At 47.6% G+C, this 24,127-nt stretch overlaps 1 protein-coding gene across 1 annotated transcript in view; it reads right to left on the bottom strand.

Moving 5' to 3' along the window:
• SMPD3 (sphingomyelin phosphodiesterase 3) overlaps positions 1 to 18,588 on the bottom strand; it is a 76,299-nt gene extending 57,711 nt beyond the window's left edge. Inside the window, exon 1 of the mRNA XM_037041427.1 lies at positions 18,355 to 18,588. The gene's annotated coding sequence lies outside the window, so the exon portion shown is untranslated. The remainder of the gene's footprint in view (positions 1 to 18,354) is intronic.
• Between the last annotated feature and the right edge of the window lie 5,539 nt (positions 18,589 to 24,127).

The raw sequence follows: 24,127 nt of genomic DNA, 5'->3' as shown, positions 1-24,127 counted from the left end.
AGCCAATAGCAGCACTGGTCACTGGGGGGAAGGGACTTCCCGGAAATCTCACTGGAAAGTGGGACATCTAACCCCTTCTTCTCTATTCTGATTATGGAAGGAGAAGAGTGACTTTGCCAGGTTTACAAAAGGCAGTCCCTGAAGGCCCTACATCATAGAGCCCTTTATCTGTGCCAGAGCTTGGACCTGGGGTGGAAAGGGGTCAGACTTGGCTTCTGCCTGGAGAAAAGAGGCAGACAGAGGTGAGGGTCTAGGTCACTGCAGGATTACGGATCTGGGGTGGGCCCTGGCCCACCAAGTAGGCTGAGGCAGGGTGTGTGGAAATCCCAGAGCTGCATTACTAGTGATCTGGGCTCCAATGTGGGCAAAGCCAAGGCCTGTCTGCTTTCCTGCTGGATACAGTGGGCTGGAGTCCATTCAGTCCACTTGCCAGACCCTGCACTTGGGGTAACGGTCTGTGTGAGAGGGGCTACCAGAGCCAGGCGCCATCAGGGCTGCGTGAGGGCTGGTTAGCACTCTGTGCTTGAGCAGGGCTCTGAAAAACTCAGCCAGCTTCTGTGTCTGGTGACCAGGGGCCTCTGACTGTCCTGGCAACCCCAGTGTTGGACAGGATTTCCTGAGATGGATCTGAGCTGGCCCAGGGGCACTGGGCCTCAAGGCTACTGCATGGATTCCAGGAGACTGTTGTTTTTGCTCTCAGCATATGTTTGGGTTAGGAGGGGGAAGCCTGGTGTGCCTCAGGCCTTTCCTCTTTGGCCTATGGTGTAGCATGATCTGTTGTAGCCTGGTTAGCGGGGCGGGGAGGAGGGCTGCTGTGTAGCCCAGGGCTGACATTGACCTGTCCTTCTTATCCTTGTCATCGATGAGTCTCTATGAGCCCTTTGGACTGTGCCCTTCCCTGTTTCAAATGAAGAACTTGAGGCTAAGGGAGGAAACTGTTCCCAGGGCCAGTCTGTCCGCTCTTAGGAGATGGGGGTGCAGTCCAGGTCTGCAGTGAGGAAAGGAACTTGAAGTGGGGCCAGACTTCCTTTGCAAATGCAGAAGAGGTGACACTCGAGGTCAGCTTTGGCCCCACAGCAGCAGAAGTTGCCCTCCCTGCCCCCCAGATCCCCTATCTGTCCCCCCACTTCCTCCAGGAATGCATAGAAACGTTTTCTAGAGATATCACACGGGCTTCAGCAAAGCCCGCCGTGGTGCCTGTCTCTGAATATTTGTTGCAGATGCTTTCTGCTGCCTCCCCAGTCACGCTTTTTATCGACTGCCGTGCCTGGACCACGGGTTGTGATTCTGTGGCGAGAATCAATTTCATAGATGTCAATAAACTAAGATGAGGATTAATTCAGAATCCGAGGCTGAACACGAGAGCTATTTTGGGTCAAGTCCACATTTCGTTCCTGAATGGATTCTGGCTCACCTCTCCTTTCCCTGGTCCAGCTCCTCAGTCTTCGTGTTGAGTTCAGCACATTACGTTCGGCCATATGCCTCTGCAGAAGCCCTGGGCTAATTTCCAGTCATGGGGGCCTTTTCCCTCCAATCACCCCACTGCTAATGGTGAATATCAAACAACATCAAAGATAATTTAGAAACACATAAGGCAGAATCACACCCCTCTTGTAGCAACACATTCTGTTTGGCTTTCCCTATCGTCAGGGGCCATACATGTAATGGTCGGACCAGGACATTCTTTATGGCCTATTTATTCGATTAGTGTTAGATGCGTCTCTGTGCGGCCTTTGAGCCATCGAGAGCATCATTTCCAGTGGCTGCAGAATGTTGTGTCAAGTGGATCATCGTGTTATTTAATCATTTGCCTTCTGTGCACGGTCTTGCTGGAAGCCAGGTCACCTGACCTGAGTTTGGATCACAAAGCACATTCGCCAGTGCAGGGAGGTGCCACAGTGGAGCCAGAATTCAGATGCATTTATTCATGAAACACTTACTAATTGTTAGTGAGGGACTGTAGCAGGGCGAGGATAGGGTCTGGGGGAGTGAGAGCGTGTGGCGCTAAATCCCCAGTTGCTTGCGGGCGGGCCTGGCTGGGGCAGGGAGACAAGCCCACGTTGCATGGTGTGGGCAGATGTTAGGGCTTCTGGCCCTGGCAGTGACGGCACAGGTGGTTCTGAGAAATTAGCTTCTCAACTAACTCGGATTTATCTTTGAGAGATTTATTTGGCACGGATGGTAAAGTAATAAGATTTGGAACTAATTTGCCTAGAAAGCAGATTCTAGGGGCTTTTCCTATGATCACTTCAATTTTATCATGTGTCCTCTGATGTTTCTTGAGTGGGAGGTGAAAGGGTGTGGAGTGAGCTGTATTGCTGGGCAGGCTCTGTGGAAAACTGGGAGTATTTCCCTCACGGACTCCATGGGGCAGGGGCAGGGGCAGGGGCAGGGGCAGGGGCAGGGGCAGGGAAGCCGAAAACCATTGTTTGGATTGAGAAGAATAATGGCTCTATTTACTGAGCTCCTGCTGCAAGACAGATACTGTGTAGTAGGCACTTCATGTAGGAAAACATGATTTTCTCGGCAACTGTATTTTATGGTAGGTATTATTTTCTTCACTTTTGGGGAGGTTGTGAATTTGAAAAGTTAATTGACTTGCAAGAGGTTACTTAGCACTATCTCTTCTGCCAAGCCAGATAGTTGCATAGCATTTCACGAAACCTTTGTTCTCCCAAAGAGTGCTCTCCTGCATGTTTGCCGTTCGAAATAAAACGGGGACTGAATAGCCACTGAGACCCAGGAATGACACAATTATATGTGGTAATTTTAGAAAACTCTCTTAAAGTAATTTACTTTCAAAGGAGAGTATTACTTAGGGCTGAAGTTGATAAGAATATGTGTTTAGAATTAGTACTTAAGTTTATTTTGGTCATTTTCATGAGAAACAGTACCTTTAAATTAACATTCCACATCGTGGGCAGGAGCCTGATCTCCTCCTCACTCTTCTTCCTGGGAGATTAAAGACTTCGGGGTATTTACAGGCTTTCTGCCCTGAGGAGTCAGGCCAGACCAGAAACCGCTGGCCAGAGATCTCAGTGGCAGAGGGGGGTTTGTCCACAGAACCAGTGGCGGTACAGCGGGCAGAAGAGGTTTTGAGGGACCCAGGTTGAGCATTCCAAGGGCCAGGGCAGCCTGGGTCTGGATTTTAAATTTGACTTTGTTGTTTTTCTTGATTACTGCCACAGCCATAATTCACAGTCCAGTAAGTCAGAGCCACAGGTTCTATTTCTAAGTAGAGAGCCATGCTCAGGGTGATGATTTATTCTGATCCTTTAGTGGGAAACTTCTCTGTGGATGCCTCCGTGCTCTCCTCACTGCACCCCTCCCCCGCCCCTGCAGGGTGTGCTGCCTCATGCTCAGTCCTGAGGCCTTGCCCCCATCCTGTGCTCAGAGGGGCTTCGCTGACAGTTCCTCTGCAGGCATGTTCACCAGCCTGCCCCCATCTCTGGGGTGACATCTGGTCTGCAGCCTGATGGTTGCCCTTGCAACTCTGAGATGAGTTTGGAGTAACAGATAAATGTGGAAGCCCTTGGCCTATCGAGGGGAACCATGTCCCTCTTACAAGAGTAAGTGAGGTCACCACGGGCACGGGCAGAAGGGAGAGGCAAGGGGATTGGGGTCTGTCTTGGGGCAACCATATCTGAGCTGCCAGAGGAGGACAGAAGGGTTAAAAAGTCACAGCAGAAGAGACGGGAGCTGAGTTGGGGAAACACAGTGCCCTGGGACAGAGAATCAGAGCGTTTCTAGGAAGGCGTGGCCTGCAAGGATTTCTGTTTGCTGTCCTTGTTTGTTAAATTTCACCCGAATCTTGAAAATAATAAATCCTATGCTATGGGACTAGGTTTTACTATTTGTTAAAAAATTCATTTTGTTAAAGTCATAGAAAAATATGCAATCAGCAAAGAACATTTGGAAGGAAAAAACGGAAAGAGAACATTTAAATACCTTAATTCTAGTCTCTCTAAACACACCAAAGGTTAACATTTTGATATGTTTTCTTTCAGTGGTTTAGGGTTTTAAATTTTACAATTATAATTATACTGTATGTATAAATTCACACTCAATTTTACATTTATGTCACAAGCATCACTCTATCTATGGTCTTTTAAAACATGGCAAACATCATTCAGACTGCTGCACAGTTCAGCGCCCACCATTCAGATTCGTCTCCTTCGCTATGCTATGCCTTTCTGTCATTGTGTGTGTTCCGGCTACTCGATGTCAGGTACTGAGAGCAGCGTGCACACTGGCTGTCTCCGTCTTGTATTTCCAAGGTAACAGGATTTTGCCTCAAGTATTTTGATGTTAAAATATTGAGTGTATGAATGTTCTGAACAGTCATGCTTTCGAAATTGCTCCTGTGAATATAAAATTACCCTTATTATGCTGCCTGATGCTGCTCATCGCCTTAAACCATGCTTTGTCTGGTGGAGCCACTCACGCGATTTCTTTTGTTTGCATTTACCTGGTATAGCTTTGCCTCTCCTGGAGTCGTTTTTTTGTACATGAGTCTCTTGTATGACTGTAACCAGGGAAACTTTGTCTTCTAACAAGGGAATGTTAAATGCTTACATTTATTGTCATAAGCATGTTGGGCCGTTGCCTATCATCTTGTTTTTGGTTTTCTGCATTTCCTTTCCTTTCTGACTTTTGAGCCACAGCTGGTGATTTCTTTTATCTCTGGCAGCGATTTGGAAGGGAGACATCTTGTTTCTCATTCCACTGATCTGCATTCTATCGCCTCCAATGAATGTTTTAATTTGTCTCTGTGTTTGGTTTCTAAGCAGCTCTGCTTATCTTAGCCAGGCCCTTCTCATCTCCTTTGGTGAAGGCAACATCCTCTGCAGAAAGGTTTTAAAGGCTCTGTGTTGATTTTTCTTTGTTTGCTCACTCTGGGAAGGGAGTCCTGTATAGCTAGAGCGGGAGGGCTGAAGGCCACTCCCGGGAGACGCCCTGGTGCTTCCTGTGAGATTGAAGGGACCGTGGGGGTAGGGGGCAGTTGGCGATGGTGAGGGGGAAAGGCAGGAAGTGGCATTAGCGCCGCCTGTGGAAGCCCCCGCAAGAGGTGCCTGCGGGCCCCTGGGTGAGAAAAGCAGTCTGAGCAGCCGGTCGGGCTGGCAGGGATGAGCTCACCTCAGAGAGAGGGTCCCAGAGCTGAGGGGCCAGAGTGTGGGGGGAACGGGTGGGAGGTGGTCGACTGGAGTTGGCGGGGCTGTGATGCTGGCCTAGACAGGTGGGTCAGGAACTATCAGTTTCATGAATTACTTTAAGACATGCTTTTTAAGACTTCTAATTGAATTTCAGTGAGGGCTCTTTAAGTGCCCCCATTTGTCTACTCTCTTGACCAGGAATTGCGCTAATGCACTGCATATTAAAAACTCTCTGTATGGGGCAATTAAAAGCTTTAAAAAACTTGTTTAGATCTAAACACTCTGGCATTTCTTTTCATTTATGCAAGATATTTGCTCTCTGTATTCCCTAACACAGAGGTGCCCGTTCTCAGGAGGATGCCACCAGACCCACAGACTGGGCAAGGCTGGGACCTGGGGAAGGCCAGGTGGAGTTGGTCGGGGAGGAGAGCTGTCCAGGGTCCAAGAAGTTCTCTAGAGAGAGACACAGGCCGGGTAGGGATTCTCTTTTCTATTTCTCCCCAGCTTTATGGAGATATTATTGACTGAAAACATAAGTAAATTTAAGGTATACAATGTAATGATTTGATACACATTGCAAAATGATTATCATGGGTCTTCATCTTCTGGAGGACATGAGAGGCGGGGTGGGGGGGGGGCTGGCCTGCCACCAGAGATCCTCTGTCTGACAGGGCCAAGGCTCTGTGAAGAGAGACCTCAGGGACAGGCCATAGATCAGAAGACCTGCTGTGAGAAGGGGCCCGGATAGTGCTCGCAGTGGTAGGCCTTTGCGGGGGCCAGTCTGGCCCCTGGGGAGGGTGGTGAAGCCAAATAGCAACTCAGGAGAGCTAGACTATTCCCCCTGGACACCAAAGGCTGATGCCTCACAAACACTGAGTTCCTCTGGGCTGATCAGCAACTCGGCTGATCCTCTAGGTGTCTTAGGACATTTCAACCAGAATCAGGAAATGGTATCACCAGGGTTTGGATGAGCAGGTTCCAAGAAGGCCTTAAGACAGGCCTGGCCCCTGGAGATCAGGTTGTTACTCTAATTTACATGCTGCTCCAGGTGCAGAGGCCAACCTGACCACGGCCAAGCCCTTGGGGCAACAGATGAGGAAACTGAGGTCCAGAAATGCAAATGATATAATTCAAGGTCACCCAATAGGCCAATCCCAACTTCCTACAGTATCTCAAAAATATTCCAACCCATTTTTGTTTTCTTCTGTGTGTGTTAGTGTAAACCCTCTGACTCAGTTGTTAACATCTGGACCTAACGTGTGTGTGTGTGTGTGTGTGTGTGTGTATTCCCCTATCAGAGGCAGTCCTCCTCCTCTGTGATTCCAGTGCTGTCTGCTCATCCATTATGCCATTTATCTCACTACACTGGGATTATCTGTGTTTGTCTCCTCACAGGAGTGAGTACCTAAGGGCAGGGACCTCATGTTGTTCTCTGTAAAGTATACAGTAGGCGTACATGAGTTTCATTAAATGAATGTCGATGAATGCATACCTCTCCACTCACTGTACATAGGTTACGGTGGCATAGTCCAATTAGATATGCAATCTTTTTATGAACAAATATTTTTAAAATTATGTTCTTCTGTAGATTAACAACTGAAAAGCTACTTTGCGCTCAGCATACCACATCTGTGGAGAGCGTGGCTGCTTTGTGGTGCCCCTTGCGGAAGCATGCTCTAATTGCAGGCCAAGGGTGTCCAGAGTGGGTCTTTCAAACTAAGTGTGTAAAGGAAAAATATTTTCACTGAATGTATGCAATAAGTGTCTGAAATACCCCAGCCTCTGCCTCCTTCACCTTTCATGCTGCTACCTCGGGTCCAAAATTGGACCTGCTCAGACATGACATGAGATGAGGGGGGCAGAATTTGTAAGATCCAACTTTGGCTCACCTGCTGGGCTCCATTATTCCACAGGTGTGAGGAAACACCTAAACGAGAATGTCATGAAGTGGCCATGTTCACTTGCCCATTTCCTACACTGCATTCCTTGTTCTGTTTTAGAATTGACAAAGGACAGGGACTATGTCTCATTTTCTTCTGTCTCTTCAATGCTGGGCACAGGGCTTAACAGAGTAGATGCCAGGTGCACGAGCAAGCTTTGAACACTTGCTGAGCACCTAGTGTGCCAGGCCCTGTGCTGGGGGCTCATCCCAGGGATGTCTAAAAATTGACGTATCAGAGCCTTGGGGTCAGAATGATCAAGTAAAAGTAAACTGGTTGGTGAGGCTGCTCTGAAGTAACTGTGGCTCCACCTTCTGAGGCTCGATCATCCTAAGCACCTGTCCCTTTATTATTATTATTATTCCAATTTCCCAATTTGATTTTATTCCTCAGAAGTCCTTATTCCCACCCCACCCTCCCATTGCCTTCAGTGTGCGCTGTCACACGCTGATCATTACTGGGGTCCATGGCTAGATGAACGCTTAACATTCCCTTACCAAGTATTTGTCATTTCTCATTAGTGACGTGTTTATAATTACTAGGGACTTGTCACTGGACAGCTCGTCAAAATCTGTGTGGCCTTGCCAACCTGTGTATTTATCTTCCAGAACTGTGGAGGCTTCTGGAACCCTAGGTTGCCTTTCCAGAGAAAACAGTATGGCACCATGATCTCTTTTATCTTCTGTCGTCTAATACATCACAATTCCTCCTTACTCATCAAAGGACTCTCTCATGTCTGTGAAAGTTACCACCCCTCTGCCTCACATCCTTCACATAACTGCAGGTGCCTCTCAGAAGAGCTGCCCTGTCTGTGTCCCTCTGCTTCCTGCCTTTGTTTTCCATTGTTATGAGAAGCGTAGCCATGGAGAGGAATCTGGTGGTCATCAGCAACTGCAGCCATTAGAAAAGATAGATTTTCCCTCACGAGTCTAAGGAGAGAGGGGTTTAATTTCCAGTCCCTGCAGTGTGCAGAGAAATAAGCCGAATGAATTCAAAATGGCAAGTCCAGAAAAATCTTTTGTCAGACAATATCTCTGCATGACAGGGAACGCTGAGGGACAGGTGCTGCATCCAGAAATGTCTGTGAGATTTGCCGTGACCCTGACTCAGGCCCTCCCAGCAGCCACCCTGGGAGGCAGCTACTCAGGGGGTATCACTGGGGAATTGAGTACCAGAGGATAACACTGCCTGCCCCCTGGAGCACAGAGAAAAGGCCTCAGCCCAGGGGGTAAGGGTTCTGCCTCCTCCCTCACAGAAAGAGCCCTCCTAAACTGCCTGGATTTGGGCACTGCAGCTGCCTTCGGCATCTGTGCTTTCTGGCGGCCCTTGCTGCATGCCACTTGACCTGGGCAGCAACCCTTGTAGCAGGCCTCCCACCCTTCTGTTGAGGACTTTCGTGAAGGCCAAATGAAAGAAAAGACCATGCTCATTCTTTGAAAAGTGAGGAGCGCTGGCAGGAATACTGGATTGTAGTGCTGTATGGCCGTGCCCTCCTCAAGCTCGGGCTTTGGGCATGCTTGGTGAGCATGCTCCACGCTGGAACAGAATGCCCAAATGCAGTGAGATACCTTAGATTAGTGGTTTCTGGTTTCACATCTCTTCCTTTGCCTGTGAACCTGTTTGGTTCTCTAACATTTATTAGTCTGACATTCAAGGCTTCCCAAACTCTTCTTTCCAGTCATCTATTTCCTCCTGAGACCCTCTTTTCCATTTCACAGCTCCCAGAAGATACCATTAGAATTCCCAGCTCTGTTCATTTGATCACAGCTTGTCACTGCCTTCTGTCCCCTCCCAACCCCTTAGAGTCTCCCCATATTGTACCCATCCTTGAAGACCAAGCAGAAGACCTCTATACAAGCTGACCCACAAATCACCTTACCCTTCTTCAGAATAATAGTCACTGGGTTCCTGCTGACCTTGAACCAGGGAGGCAGTGATCAGAGTGGTTAAGAGCAGGCTCTGCAGTCAGATTGCCGAGGTTGGGACCCTGGTCCCACCTCTCATTGCTTGTGTCACCTTGGGCCAGTTACTTAAAGATCCGGAGCATTGCTTTCCCCAGCTATAAAATAGGGATCATAAAGGTAGCTCTTTTATGGATATAAAGTTCTGAGCACAATGCTTGACACACTGAAAGCACTAGATGAAGGAAGATTATTAGTATTATCCTAAGAATTTTCTTATATGTTGCCAAATACTTGCCATAGCCTAGGAAAAGTAGGTGCCATTGTTCCAGATGAGGAAAAAGAGGCCCAGAAAGTTTAAAACACTTGCCCAAGACCACAGGTTTGGTGGTGAACCTGAGATTCAGACTCAGGTCTTTCTGCTTGGGTTTCACAGTTTTCCCACTTCCATTGCCAACCTGCCTTAATCAGGCCTTCTGTGGCTACCTCAGCCCTTGCTCCTCGGTACACTCAGCACAAGGGCATCTCTGCTCTCCACAGTGAGACCCTGGGCTCCTCTAGAGCAAGGTTTCTCAAGACGATCCCACACCAGCTACCCACCATTCAGCATTTGTTGAGGAAGAAGTGGGAAAAATGCATCTGAAGACCAGACCCTATTCCAAAAGAACTTAGTAATGGTGCTTAGGTGCCCAGAAGTTGGAGGCCTCTTAATAGAATCAGGGATAAGCCTATCGCCAGGCTCTTCCCCACCTCAATCCACCTACCACCCTTGGACCCAGAAATCTGTCCATGTTGCTTTTCTGTCAAGACACTTCCAGATTCCACCATATGTCATATGGGACTAGTGTGAATGTTTTCTCTAGAGTCCAATACACTCTGTTCATGTAAGTCTTCACTGAGCTTGACATATATTTCTCTGGCCCAGAAGGCAAACTTTCAGGAGAGGAAGAGATAGTCAAGTCTAGCAACAATGTGCTCCTTCAGAGCTAGCTGTGCAGTGAATGGCCCCACGGTCTGCTCTGGGAGGCAGGAGAACCTTGTCTTCCAGGGGCTATGATATCCACATTTATGTCCCTTTATTTATTTATTTATTTAAAAGATTCTATTTATTTACTTTTGGAGAGAAGGGAAGGGAGGGAGAAAGAGAGGGAGAGAAACATCAGTGTATGAGAAATACAGCAACGGGTTGCCTCTCACATGCCTCCAGCTGGGGACCTGGCCCACAACCTAGGCATATGCCCTGACTGGGAGTCAAACTCATGACCTTTTGGTTTGCAGGCCAGTGCTAAATCCACCAAGCCACACAATCCAGGGCTATGTCCCTTTATTTTTAAAGCAAAGCTACATGTAAAGTGCTTTAAACACTGTCAGAACTTCCTGATAAACATGATGGAGAACAATGCCCATTTTACGGCTTGCCTTATCATCCTAGTAAAAGAACCTCATGTGTGGTAATGGAGCAGAGAAAAGAACATGACAAATTACGTAGAGTGCCCAAAGTAACTGCACCCCTACCTTCTGGTGTAGACACACTTAATCAAATGAAACTGTCCTTTTAACTTCCTCAGACACCAGGCAAGGACAGGAAATGAAGAGTGGAATCGTAGAAAAGACCATAGAGATTCTGGACAGAAAATTCTCTATTAAAGAGCACTAAAGTCCCATTTGGTCAAAGCTATTAGTTTTTGAGTGCCTGTTATGTACTAGATGTTTTATTTGCATTATCTGATTTATTCATCACAACCTGCAAGAGAGGTGGTACTATCTCCATTTCACAGAAGAGAAAACCGAGACTCAATGTCTTGATCAAGGTCAACGGTGGCAGAGCAGCGTTACCTCACGTATGTCTGACACTGATCCAGGATCTTTCTCCTAAAGCACAAGGCTTACCTTTCCCTTGGAGTCCAAGAGGCTTGGATCTCTTGGGCCATTTGTTACAACTGCCTGCTAGTCATCCTCTTCCTCGATTCATTAGCAGAGGTCAAATCCTGTGCATGATGCAGTTAGCTACTTTATTTGCTATATGTAAATATTTGAAAATTTTTCTCAATGTCTTCATCTGCCAGCAAATTGGGGCCACATCAAGGTAATTCGTCAGCTTAGTAAGTGTTTCCAATCATGTTTTAACTAATAGTAAGTCTTTTGCTTGATTGATATGGAAATTGTCTACTTGTTCTCCTTCCAGGTGCCCCGCCCTATAAGATTTCATAAGCCTCTTCTGATAGTAACAACAGCTAATGTTAACTGAGCACTGGCTATGTAACAGTCAAGGGATTTAACTCATAACTGAGGAGGTGGGATCTGTTATGCTCATTTTACAGGTGAGGAAACAGAAGCACAGAAAGATCCATCAACTTGCCCAAGGTCACACAGCCCAAATGGTAGAGCCAGGATTCAGCTCAGTCTCTGACTGATTATAGAACCTACTTTGCTAAATGCCTCAGTTTGAAAAGAAAATTTCCTCCTTCCCTGGCTGGATTGAGTGCTCGCCTGCAAACTGAAAAGTCACAGGTTGGATTATCCATCGGGGCATGTTCCTTGGTTGGGGGTGGTCCCCGATTTGGGGTGTGCATGAAGCAATTCATCAATGTCTCATGTAGCTGTTTCTCTTCCTCTCTTTCTCCCTCTCTTCCCCTCTCTCTAAAAAAATAAAAATTAAAAAAAATTTTCCTCCGAAACGAAAGCATTCTAGAATAGTGCTGTCCAGTAGAAATACATGAGTTATAAATGCAAGCTACATATGTAATTATAAATTTTCTAGTAGACACCTAAACAATAAAAAGAAACCAATGAAATGAATTTTAATAATTAATTTTACCCAACATAATCTAAAGTATTATTTCAACCTATAATCAATATTAGCACTATTATATTCTTTTTTCATTTTAATTTTTCAAAATCTGGTGTATATTTTATACTTACAGCACTTCTCAATTCAGACTAGCCACATTTTAGGTGTTCAGTAGCCACATGTGGCTACTGTATTGGACAACTTGAATATATAAATGGACATTCTCCTTTTCCTATTTCATCTATTACTTATTTCTATTTCAGCTTTACATTTGAGTTTTGCATTATGATTGGGTCAGATAAATTTATGTTAACGGAAAGATGTCCTTTGGATAATTTGATGAACAGAGCAGCAGATTAGGACAGTGAAAGAACGAGTTTTAGGAGTTATCATACCTGGGCTCTAATCCCCATCTTTCCCACTAACTGGGTTTCTGGCCAAAGGCAACCCTCAACTTCCCTCAGCTCTTTTCTTATGTTAAAAATAGTGGATGATTTATGATTAGGGTTCTTTCCACTTCTAAAAACTGCTAACTTCAACTACCCTTTTCAGGGTTGCGGCATCTCTTCCCACTTTCCACTTAAGATTTCTGTATGACAGGGCTAACCCAAGTTAGGTTGGGTTCCTTGTGCCCAATTTTATGCCTGACACATTGCAGGCACAAGAAGAAATGAAAATCTAATTCTTTCAGGGACCCCTAGGCCTTCTGGGTTTTGCCAGAATAACTATAGCAGCATTAGCAATTAATTACACTTTTATATCCTTTCTCATATTGGCCTAAAATCTTGACAATCCAGGCTTTCTGAAGGGTTACAGCCAGGATTAAAAATCATTTCCCGATCCTGTTAGTAAAGAAGATAGTGTTCAGCTGTAGGCACAGCTGCTTAGAGACCCCTACACATGGCCTCCCTCTTATTACATGCTGTTCTGATGCTGAGGAGAGTTAATTAATGACTTTAAATAAGAAAACAATCAAATCTGTCTGCAGTCAGATGAGTCAGAGCAGACCCAGATGGAGAGCCAGGTCTTTGGCCTCCAAGTGCCCTCGGAAAAAGTAATAGCAGCTTTTACTCCATGCGTCAGAGCCCTGCAAATCCCAAACCTAGAAAGGAAATTTCTCTAGATGGATTGGAGACCCAGCTTTATGTGAGGCATTTTCATAAAAGACTAGGCCCCCTATCTGTATGTTGTGCAGATTGAGGTCTAGGAAGAGGAGAAAAAGCATGAGCCCATTCCTCTCTATTTTCTTTTCTGAATTTATTTTCAGAGAGGGAGAGAAACATCCATGTGCAAGAGAAACATCAGTTAGATGACTCTCACATGACCCCAATCATGAACCTGGCCTGCCACCCAGGCATATGCCCTGACTGGGAATCGAACTGGTGACCTTTTAATTCACAGGCTGGCACTCAATCCACTGAGCCATGCCAGTCATGGCCCTCTCTATTTTCTTTAGATATCCAAGCCTACAGCTACTGAATGGAGAGTGCTCAGGCACAGGCCTCTTGTATGACATAGGGGTGTGGATGTGATGCTTCCCCAAGATTAGTTGAGGCCAACAGTAGTGAAAACTTTTACTTTAGTATTAGAGGTTTTGCTGTGAAAACCTGAGAGTGGGAATAGGTGGAAGAAGCCTTTTAACAATATCCAAGTGTCCTCAGAACTGGAACGGATGCTGGCAAATAAAGATAAGCCCTCCCTTTTTGGGGGGCTGCATATATACTCTCTCAAATAATAACAGCCCCCTCATGTTTTTGCCATTTTTGCAGTTTATTAAAACACACTTTGTTGCCATCCAGGCTTGGCTCCCTCTGAACTTGTTCTACTCTGGAAAGAGAGCCCTGGGCTACTGGCCGTGAGGGTCATTATACTTTCCTTTCCTTTCCTTTGGTAATCAATTTCAGGTGACAAGCCTTTTGTCAGGACAATATGTAAAGTATATTGTAATAGCTTTGATGAATTTGAAAGGACTTTTTTCTGGTTTACGTCTGAATCTTAGTTGGTCCCCAACCCCATTCCTCTAAAATTTGGTTAGAATCTCATATAGAATAGCCCAGTACTTCAATTTCACTTCTACATTGGTGGTAGGGAAAAATTTAGTAGTAAATAGGAGGCTCTGGAGTTCAAGTGATCCAGGTTGGAATCTAAACTCTGTCCCTTCTGATCTATGTGACCATGGGCAAGCCCCTTTCCTCTCAGAGCTCCATTTCCTCATCTTGAAAGTGGGAATGACCCCACCACCTGTCTCATGGGACCGTGAGGAGGGAGTACAATCTTCCATGTGAAGAGCCTGGCTCAGAAACGTTTCTTCTTCTTACTAGCTCATAATTCTTTAAATAGGGATTGCCAATGGGTTCGTTCAAAGTGATGCAGTAAAAGCCTCTACAGCTCCGTTTTCTCTTATTGCATTATGTGGTGAGCTTTGGGGAAATCCGCACAGAGGCCGTAGTCCTCAAAGCTTACTTCTGTTCCACACCCTAGAATCTTCCCTTCCCACTAGTGCGGCTGACGCCAGGGTGCAGAACCTTGGACAGCTCCGCTCCTTAGTGACTGCGAGCTGCCTGAGGGAGCAGAACAGAGATTTTCTCAGAAAGGCTGGGCTAGTGTGGGGGGTTAGGAATTGCAGGGGCTGCAGCCTTACTCCCAGCATGCATGGCACTTGCATTCTTCAATATGGCCAGCCTTCCTGGAAAATTCTGAGGAACCTCTCCTCAGAAACCAACTAAGTCTTAACCCATAAGACTTACCAAATCTTCAGGCCCTTTCTTCTCTCTTAAGAACTCCAAGTACTTTTTTTTTTGAACCCAAGAAGAACAGAGCCACCACCCACATCTTCCTCTATCTGCTGATATTTAATTTATTTGGCTTTGGTACAAGGATTAAACATTCTTGACTAACTTCAAGTGAAAGTAATAATATGTGAGCCTGAAGAAAGGTTTTACAGGACAAAAGATTCAGGTATGAATTAAAACAAACATAAAATAACATCATTGCCTGTAGGTGATGTTGAGCATCATTCTCTTATCAGAATAAACAGGTGGCTCAATTTAAGCAGGTAGCTTTTCACTCTCCAATGCAGAACACAGCACAACACACACATGCAGTCACCTTCTGAAGGCAAGGAAGGTATTAAGTCCTATTTTTACTTTATGATACTGAGTCACATAGTTCAATGCAAATCACATGGATGCCAAAGTAGGAACAATACCAGGTATTTAAACACCTCCTTTCTTTTGAGGAGCTTGAAAGATTTTTGTGGCTGCATGAAATGCCTTTACAGAAACTCCAGGAGAAGAGACACTGTCACCAGGTGGGCATTTAAGACAGAGCTCATCTCAGCCATCTTCCCTGTCCCCATCATTAGGCCTGGGAGAGCCAGTTTGCCAGCTCTTTGCATCTAGCAATAGCCTCCTGATTTCTGCATTTTCTGGGCCACATTGACGACTAGGAAAATAAAGCTCATGTTTAAAAAATATGTTATTGACTAATAATAGAAACAGAAGAGGATAAAAGTGGAATAAAAAAAGGAGAAAGAATCGTAGAGGGAGAAGATGAAGCAGGAAAAATGCATAAGCCTCCCCGATCTTCACAAATGTTTTCCATGCATTTTCCTTTTAAATGAATTTGGTACCCAACCCCAACTGGATGGAAACATGAACAAAGGCCTTTATTTAGGCCCTCTTTAAATACTTCCCTGTGGGTGAGGACAGTGGCAGTCTCGCTGCCTGAATTAGCTTGAAGGAACTTCAGACAAGAACATCAACTCGGGGCTCCAAAGACAAACAGGGGACCCCCAAAGGGAAGGGTTTGTGGTTTCACCAGCAGTGCTCAAACCCACCCTGAGCCTCCATGCCTGGGGGAGTGTTTATTAGCTGCTAAATTTCAGCTTATTTTAACTGCTGCCCAGCAGAGGTCGCTGTGGGTACTGGCGGTGGATACTTGTGGAGACTGCACTGGGCAGGGCTGGGCTGGGTGGTGGCTCCATAGTCTGGTAACTGCTCTTCTTGTGGTTTCACTGGGAAGGGGGTTTCAGGTAGGGATCATTTTGAAGCTACATAGCACCTTTGCCGTGAAAGTGCAATGAAACTGAGGTTACTCGTTGGGAGTGGGCAAGTCTGGGAGGGTCCTTTTCACTCTCTAGGGTTGTCTATCCATAGTTGTATCTCTGTGTCACAATAGTGCCCTCTCCGTGAGTGTGCCTGAGATTACTGAGGGGCCAGCTGTCACTGAGCAGCAACTCCAGCCCCATGGCCTTCCCAGACATGCAGACCAAAGTGACAAAAGTTGCCTTGCCACACAATCTTGTACACATTCATGAGAAACTCTGTTGATGGGCTACCTCACCAAGCACCACTTGGAAGCCTGTGGTGGTGCGGGGATGGGGGGGGGGGAATTGCAGAATTCTGGTCCTCAGCCTGAATATTCTGAGGAATGGAGAGAGCAGGGCTCTAGTGAGGATGTTAGGTTCAGACCTGAGACCACAGAAGAGCTGAAGAGGGTACCCCATACTCGTGAGGCCCTATTTTCTTGTTCATATCCAGGCCTGCAGGCTTGGCCCAAGGTGGCCTGAAGCTACCTCCACCTTGAGGACATCCACTTAGACCCTAGTTCATTACTATGGCTTAAGAGTGGAAGGAGAAACTACCCTGAACCCATCCCCACCCCTAATATCTAAGGCCGTCAGTAAGTGGTTCTTCTCACACACAGCCAGATGCCCAAGCTCACCATGACATACACATGAACTCATTTCACATTCATTTTCACACTCACCTAGTCATACACTTTCAGACACACTTTGACCCAAGCAAACACAGTATGACACACACAAACACACTCAAACCCGGAAACCAAATTTAACTTAGCATGGCTGATGGTGATGTTGGGCAAGGGGTGTCCAGTCAGGATGACCCTTCAGACCCTGGCCCACTCAGGACTCCTGAACCATGGGCTCCTCCCAACGAGGCAGAGTCCCCCAACTGTCCACATCCTTGTGGCCACATGTCTTGAATGCCCCCCAGAAGGGACCCTGGTTACCATCGCACACATGGCGTCTGATTGCCGGGCTGGGAGAGGGGATGGGGTGTAGGGGGCTGTAGAGGGAGTGCGGGGAAGAAGTGTACGGGGCATAGAGCCCTGCCGAACTTAGCTACCCTCCTCTCTCGGGATCCCGCCCCCCCCCCCTCACTTAGCCACCTCCTCTCCTGGGATTTTCCATCTCCTCTCGCGCGGGGCCACGAGGAGCGAGGAGCGAGGGCGCTTTGTCTCCCGCCCGGCATCTGGCACGTTTCTGCGGAAGCTCCCCGCGCCGCGCCCGAAGCCCCCCCTTCTCCTGGCCGCGCCCCCCGCTCAGCCCTTGGCGCAGGCCCACCAGTGCGGTGACAGCCGCTTTGTCCTCCCGCCGATGCCAGGGGAAGAGAGAAAGCCCAGCGCCTGGAGCCGCTGCTGTGTGGCCCGGACACAGGTCTGGGTGGCCCAATTTGGGGTGCACCCTGCCCCAAGTAGAGTAGCCCCAAAGGTCTGTGGGCGCAGGGCGTGTCTGCCCAGAGCTCTGGAGTGCTTGATAAGGGACCGCCCTGTTCCGCTCCGCACATGTCCACCCCGGTCTGTCTCCCCTCTGCGGTGCAGGAGCCTGGGTCCCCCGGGCGGGGCAGGGCGGGGCGGGGCAGTCATTTCGACTTATTGTTCCTGGCCTGGATCCAGGTAGAATGGGCCTAGAAGATAAAGCCTGGGAGGGGAGAGGTTGGTAGAGGGTCCCTCAATCCCTCTTACTTTCCCCCACCACACACCTCACTCCCAGGCCACTGAGTCCTTAGGCACGGGGCTGAGCGTGGAGGACTCAGAGAATCGAGAGTCCTCAGTGCTCTCCGGTGCTCACGACTCCAAGCAGGGCGGAGAGGGTCTCGTGGTCTTTGCCTTTTACACCCCAATCCCCTCCCACCCAATAACCTAGGCGGGTCCAAGTGAGAGTGGAAAGAGTCCCCTGTCTCCATCTACATCCTGCCCCTGTCTTCACAAAATCCTAGGCTTCGAGGGAAAAGGGTGGACACGAGAAAGGGGCATCCCGATATCCCAAAGAGCCCCCTTCCTCAATTACCCCAGCAGTGTCTGAGCAGAAGGAGGAGTCCTTTGGTCTCATCCATCACATCCAGACCCCCTTTGTAACCTCAGGCAGCCGAGATATTGTGGGGAAGGGTCCCCTGCTTCTGAACCTTTCTACCATCCTATTCTCAATAATACAAGCAGCCGTGGCTTCCGACATGGGAGAGGGAGGCTCCAAGCTCCTAACGCCCTCTCGGGTAAGATGGGGCGAGGGAGTGGTCCCCCAGACCTTGTTCCTCACACTCAAGAGGCCCCTCTACCACAAAACAAAAACGAACCGAAGCCGCTCCGACCTCAGGCGCCTGGCTACAGGGAGGCGGGCGAGGAGTCAGTCAGTGGTCAGCTTTCCGGGACAGATGGTCTTGAGGGCAGTGAGGACCGGTCCCATCAACTCCCCAGGCACCCGCACCCAACCTCACGCCGGCTCATTCCCTCCCCAATAAAACAAAAGCGAATTTGGCAACACTGACCTCAGAGAGGCTGGAGAGCGCTCAGCCGCGGGCAAGGCACCCAGGTCCTCCGGACTCCTCACGGCCCTGCCTTCCCGATGCTAGTTCTCCCGGCGGCCGAGGGTGGCGGCGGCGCAGCAGCAGCAGGAGAAGCAGCAGCAGAAGCAGCAGCAGCAGCAGCAGCAGCAGAAGCAGCAGCAGCAGCAGCAGCAGCAGCAGCTGCAGTTACCGCGGCTCCGGTGTCCGGAGCCTCCCTCGGACTCAGCACCTGGAGAGGCGAACAGCTCCGCGCCTCATTCCAGTGACCCCGCCTCCTGTGAGCTGCTGTAGCCAATGGCGATCCGGGCCCCGCCCAGGAGGCCGCCCATTGGGGGGGCTCCTTCCCCTCACCGTTCCGCCCCGCCCTCGAGTTCTTTGATCTCTCTGTCAAGACCGAATCCCCCCAGAGACAGCCGGCGTTTTCGCACACCCTTCTGGAACTTGTAGTCCTTTAAGGACGTGGAGTGAGCTCTTTCCGCAGGAAGGTAACCAGAGATGGACTGCGTTTTCCAGGCTGCATTGAAAAAAACAGGCGCTGAGGAGGGCGGGAGGAGTGTTTCCATAGCAAAGGCGGCTGGTTGTGGATGGCTGACGGAGAAATGGGGCAGGCCGCTGGACCTCGAAGGATTGAGCATGACTTCGGGAAGCCACTTGGAAGGGCGTTTGGATTCTTTTTTTCTCCTTGGTCCCTACCTTAGGATTCTGGGCCTCAGTTTCCCTATCTGAGATGAGAGCGAGAAGCCGTCCCTCCGCCCACACTCCTCGGTGATGGGCAAACCCCAGAGTGAGTGGCTTTGATTGCCCAACAAAGGTGAGAGAGGACGGAGGCGAGCTTCCCATTGCATTCTGAACTTTATCCCTTCATTTTTGTCCTCATCTTGTCATGGAGGAGTGCATTAATTTTTTTTTATCACAGCCTGTGGGCCAAGGTCTTCCCATCCTGACTCCCCACCATCCTTACTCCCGAGCCCGCCCCCCCGCCCCCCCGCCCCCCCCNCGCCCCCCCACCCCCCCGCCCCCCCGCCCCCCCCCCCCGGGTTCTGGCCTCCTTCACACCTCCCTCGGATATTGCAGTACTTCTCCTGCTTAAAATCCTTCACAGGCTTCGCATTGCCTCACGAATTAAGCCTACACTTCTCAACATCGTTTGACAAACCCTTCAAGATCTGGACTCCACCTTCTTTTTTGACCGTCTCCCATCCAAGAACTAACCAGGCCCGACCCTGCTTAGCTTTCAAATCAGGCAGGTTCAGGGTAATATGGCCTTAGACGCTGGTGGCAGCCAGGACTCCACCGTCTTGCAATACTGAACCTCTTTGGAAGCTGGGAAGCCTAATCTGTTTCCCTCACTCCCCTGGGTCCCTCCACCTCCATTTAGCTAACTCCTCATACTCTTCAAGCCCCAGCCTGGGGCATGAAGTCTTCCTAAATGCTGGGCTTTGTATTAGGTACCCCACCTTATGTTTGGGCAACACCCTCTACTTCCCCTATTCTACTTGTGTGTGTAGGTAGCTATCTTCCACTTTAGATTATAAGATTCACAGAGCAGGGGCCATGTCTATATTATTCATACCTACAGTACAGTGCCTATAGTGTCTGGCACATAGTAGGTGCTCAATAGACATTTGTTGAGTTGAAAATGAATTGAACTTTAATTGAATTTCACTCACACCTCTATAATCTTGATTTCCTAAGGTCAGCATTTTCTGATGCTGGAAGTGTTCAACTAGAGGGATTTTTTAAAAGATTTTTTAAAATTTATTTATCTTAGAGGGGAAGGGAAGGAGAGAGAGAGAGAGAGAGAGAGAAATATCAATGTATGGTTGCCTCTCATGCATCCCCCGCCAGGAACCGGGAACTGGCCTGCAACCCAGGCATGTGCCCTGACTGGGAATCAAACAGCGATCGTGTGGTTCGCAGGCCCGCGCTCAATCCACTGAGCTACACCAGCCAGGGCAACTAGAGGGATTTTGAAGAAATTTTTATGTCATTTGTACAGCAGATTGGAATTTTGCCTAAATGCTTTGAGGGCCCTTCCAATCCTCTGACAGTAGGGATTGAAAAGTTCATGTCTATTCTTTCTTGGAAGTTCTATGAATTTTCCCCTAAATGTCACCAGTTCTTGTCCTTCTATTTCTAGCTGATGACCTGTCTCCTTTATGCACATAAATGCCCTACCTCTTATTCCATTTCTGGGAAAGATCTGGCCCTGAAGAAAAAATAGTCTGAGATTCCTGCCCTTCTTTCAACCCCGTTTCAACTTCATGGGGTGGTGATATCCCTTCTTGCTAGGTAGCATCTTTTCTGGATTTTTCCCCACTTAGGGCCCTGGCATTGGCCAAATGGTCCAATTAATCCCACACATGCGTCATATGTCACTTTAGACATTTTGGGTGTATTTCAGCTAGAGTATTCTTGGGAGAATGCCTTAACAAATGAGAATAATTAATTCGTGGCCAAGGAAGTAACCAGGGGGACTATTATCCTGAACTGGAATCAAACCAAAAAGAGCCTGAGCAAAAGCAACTCTGTCGTTCTTGAGCTGATGACATCCAGGGAGGGAAGGCAAGGATGGGGGATAGAGTAAAATGGGTGGCATTTAGGGAAGAACTCATGACTTCTAAGAGGCATGGCAGAGGGGCTTTGATCCTGACTACCCCACGAGGGAAAGTCACTGGAGCTGGGTGAACAGATGGGACCTCATTACTGAAGATAGAAAACTTTAAGGAGACAGGGGAAATGGGATTTGGGAAGCAAAGGGCCTAATTCTGTGGATGCAGTGAAAGCTGAGGCTGTTGGGAAAGTGGGTAGAGGGAGAACTATGCCACAGTACAGGCATCTGCAGAGTGTCAGCAGAGGGCCTAGAGCCACAGCTGAAACTCTGGAGGTCTGTTTAGCCCTTAGGAGGAATGCTAGTTATCAGAAACTTGTTACAAACAGGGAAAAAATCAGGTTCCATGATTCTCCTTAAAATAGTATCTGCCCGGCCAACTAGAGTCAGGAAACCTGGGTTCTAATTCTAACTTTGCCTCTGATTTGATGTGTGAACCTGGGCTAGACCTGTTTCTTCAATAGTAAAATGCTATCATGGTGTTAGGAAGCAGCTAACAAGATGGAGGTAGGGGAATTCAAATCTGCTAGCTGCATGGCTTTGAACAAACAACCTTCTCAGACTTGCAGTTTGCTTATTTGAAACCGTTGTAATGGATAAATGAGTTACCATGTGTAAAACACTTCATATATTTCAAGCATTTAACAATTATTAGTCTCATTCCACATTTTTCATCTTGCATTATGAGAAACTGGTTTGACTGTGAATAAACAGGCAGGAAGTAATATGCTAGATAATCTGGGTTCAAACCATCATTCTCTTGTTAATTGTATGATTTTGGTCCGGTATATGCTCAATATATTTGTGTTGTCATCTTTTAGAGGAGAGAACCCTAAGAGAATTCTAGATGTTTAGAAGCTAGAGTTGCAAACTTTGTTAGAGGGGAAAAAGGGGTCTCGGTCAAGTTCCATAGGTCTTCTAATGAAGCGACAGAGCAATTAACCAGAGTGCTGAATCTCAGACATGGGGTTGGAATGATTAACTAGGGGTGGATCCCAAAGAGCCTAGTGTACCAGGCTGAGGCATGTAATTTTATTCTAAAGATGATGAAGGTTTTCAGGGAAATGTGCATTTTGAAAAGGTCTAGGGCCTTCCCAAAAATGGCCAGAAGATGAGGCTGGGATGTAGTTCAGAATCTGCCAGACTGATCTAGCACAGCCTCTATGAATATGTAAAAGAGGGGGTGGATCTGAGATGTATTAAAGAGGTAAATATTCAGAGGACTTTGTGAGTGATGAGTTGAAAGCATGGAGGAGTGGTGAGTCAAGGATGATGCCCAGATGCCTGCCTTAGGAAACTAGGTGGGTGGATGGTGGTGCTTTCCTCTGGATGTGGAATAGTAAAGGAGCAGATTTAGGCAGGAGGAGGAGGAGATGAGTTTGAGGTGAGTGGGAGACATCCAGGTGAGATGTCTAGTAGGTGATTTGGAGCTTATGTTGGGAGAATTCCTCAATATATGGGAATAATTTATTCATGCCAAAGAAGTAACTAGGAGGACTATTACCCTGAACTTTATTCAAACCAAAAGACAGAGGCTGAGAGCTTGTCATCCTTGAGAGATCTGGTCTGAAGAAAGTCTTGAGTTATCACATTATTAACATATGCACCAAAACCGATGCTATGGGAATGGATGAATTCCTTCAGTAAAGAGGGTCAAAGAGAAAACCAAGCTCCCTTGGGAAATAGCAACAATTGTGGAAGAGGCAGAGGGAGAAGGGTCCAAAAAGAAAAGTGAGACATGCAGTCAGAAAGTAAGGGGGGAAACTAAAGAATGGTGTGCCACAGAAGCCATATGCAGGGAGTGATGTAACATGGTGCAGAATGGTCAAGTTAGCAAAGGTCTGAACAAGTGAGCACCAGACTGAGCAGCAAAGAGGTCACTGGCAACTTTGGAGAATAGGTTCAGTCAAGTAGCAGGGTCAGAAGTCTGAGTGCATGCAAAGTGGATGTAGATAACTCTTGGGACTTGTTTTAAAGGAGAAGAGGGAGAAAACTAGAAAGGATATAGAGTTGAGGGAAAATTTTGTTTTACATTTGGAGAGAGAAGGACACTTAAAAATGCTGATGGGGAAAAGTGAGTAGAGGGACAGTTGAGGATGCAGGAAAGAGAATGATTGAAGGATGCAGTGAGGTCAGCAAGAGGGTGGGAGGTGGTAGAGTTCAGAGTGAGCCTCAGGCATGAGGAAGGTCCACTTTCCTCTAAAATGGGAGGAGATAAAGGAAGGAGTTGGAGATGCAGGTAGGTCAGTAGGTTGAGGTTGGTGGGTTCGTGGGAAGATTGTAGAAAGGAAAATATTCAAGATGGTCACTGTGGAAAAAAGGAGGGAAGTCTAATAGTAACCCACAGAGACCGAAGGTCAGTGGCATGGGGCTGGCAGAGGTTGGAGGCTATGAGTTTGTGAGGGCACATATATTAAGATATTCTCCCAAGAGGATCTCTGTGGATATGGGCTTTTTTCAGCATCCCATCAGCCCTGTGGTAGGCATGGAGGGGACTACTGGTGAGGTCAATCAAGGGCTGGGCTTTGTTGGACAAGGGAGGCTAGGAAGCAATCAAGTTGGGCATGCTGGCAACAGAAGCGGAAGTGGTGGTTCACAAAAGAAAGGAGATGAAGCCGAGATGGAATAGGAGAAGTGGGATTCTCCGGGGAGTGAGAGGATAGATGTGATGGGGGAGAGGAAAGTGCAGGGAGGGCAGGCAGTGCTGGCCAGAGGTAGAGGAGCTCTAGTCAGGGGCGGGGGCAGGCGGCTAGAGTGGACAGAGATGGTCACGGGATTGAAAGTCAAATTCTCCCAGAACGTTGGCTGCTTTGGGGGAAAGAAGCAACTCTGATAGCCATATGGGAAACTGCACAGTGAGTGGGAAGTCAACAGATGATGACGAGGAGGAGGGATCAGGTGCAGAGCCCTCTGACATGAATGTCACAGAAATCAAGATGTTGGGGAACAAAGAAGTCCTCTCACCAAAGGCATGAGGGGGAAGGAGAAAGAAAACCTATGAGCTTTCTCATACATTTTCACAGAACCATTATCTCAACATCCTCTAAAACTGATCCATTTTATATACTGAAAAGGCAGAATGTCTAGGAATAAAATTAACTAAACAAAAACACAATTCCAGATTTCATGGTGAAGTTGTAATCA

This window comes from Sturnira hondurensis, unplaced genomic scaffold (assembly GCF_014824575.4).
Source record: "Sturnira hondurensis isolate 20B ecotype Veracruz unplaced genomic scaffold, ASM1482457v3 Scaffold0003090, whole genome shotgun sequence".
NCBI classification, from domain to species: Eukaryota; Metazoa; Chordata; class Mammalia; order Chiroptera; family Phyllostomidae; genus Sturnira; species Sturnira hondurensis.
The sequence above is the reverse complement of the archived record's forward strand: the minus strand, read 5'-3'. Positions and strand labels throughout refer to the sequence as shown.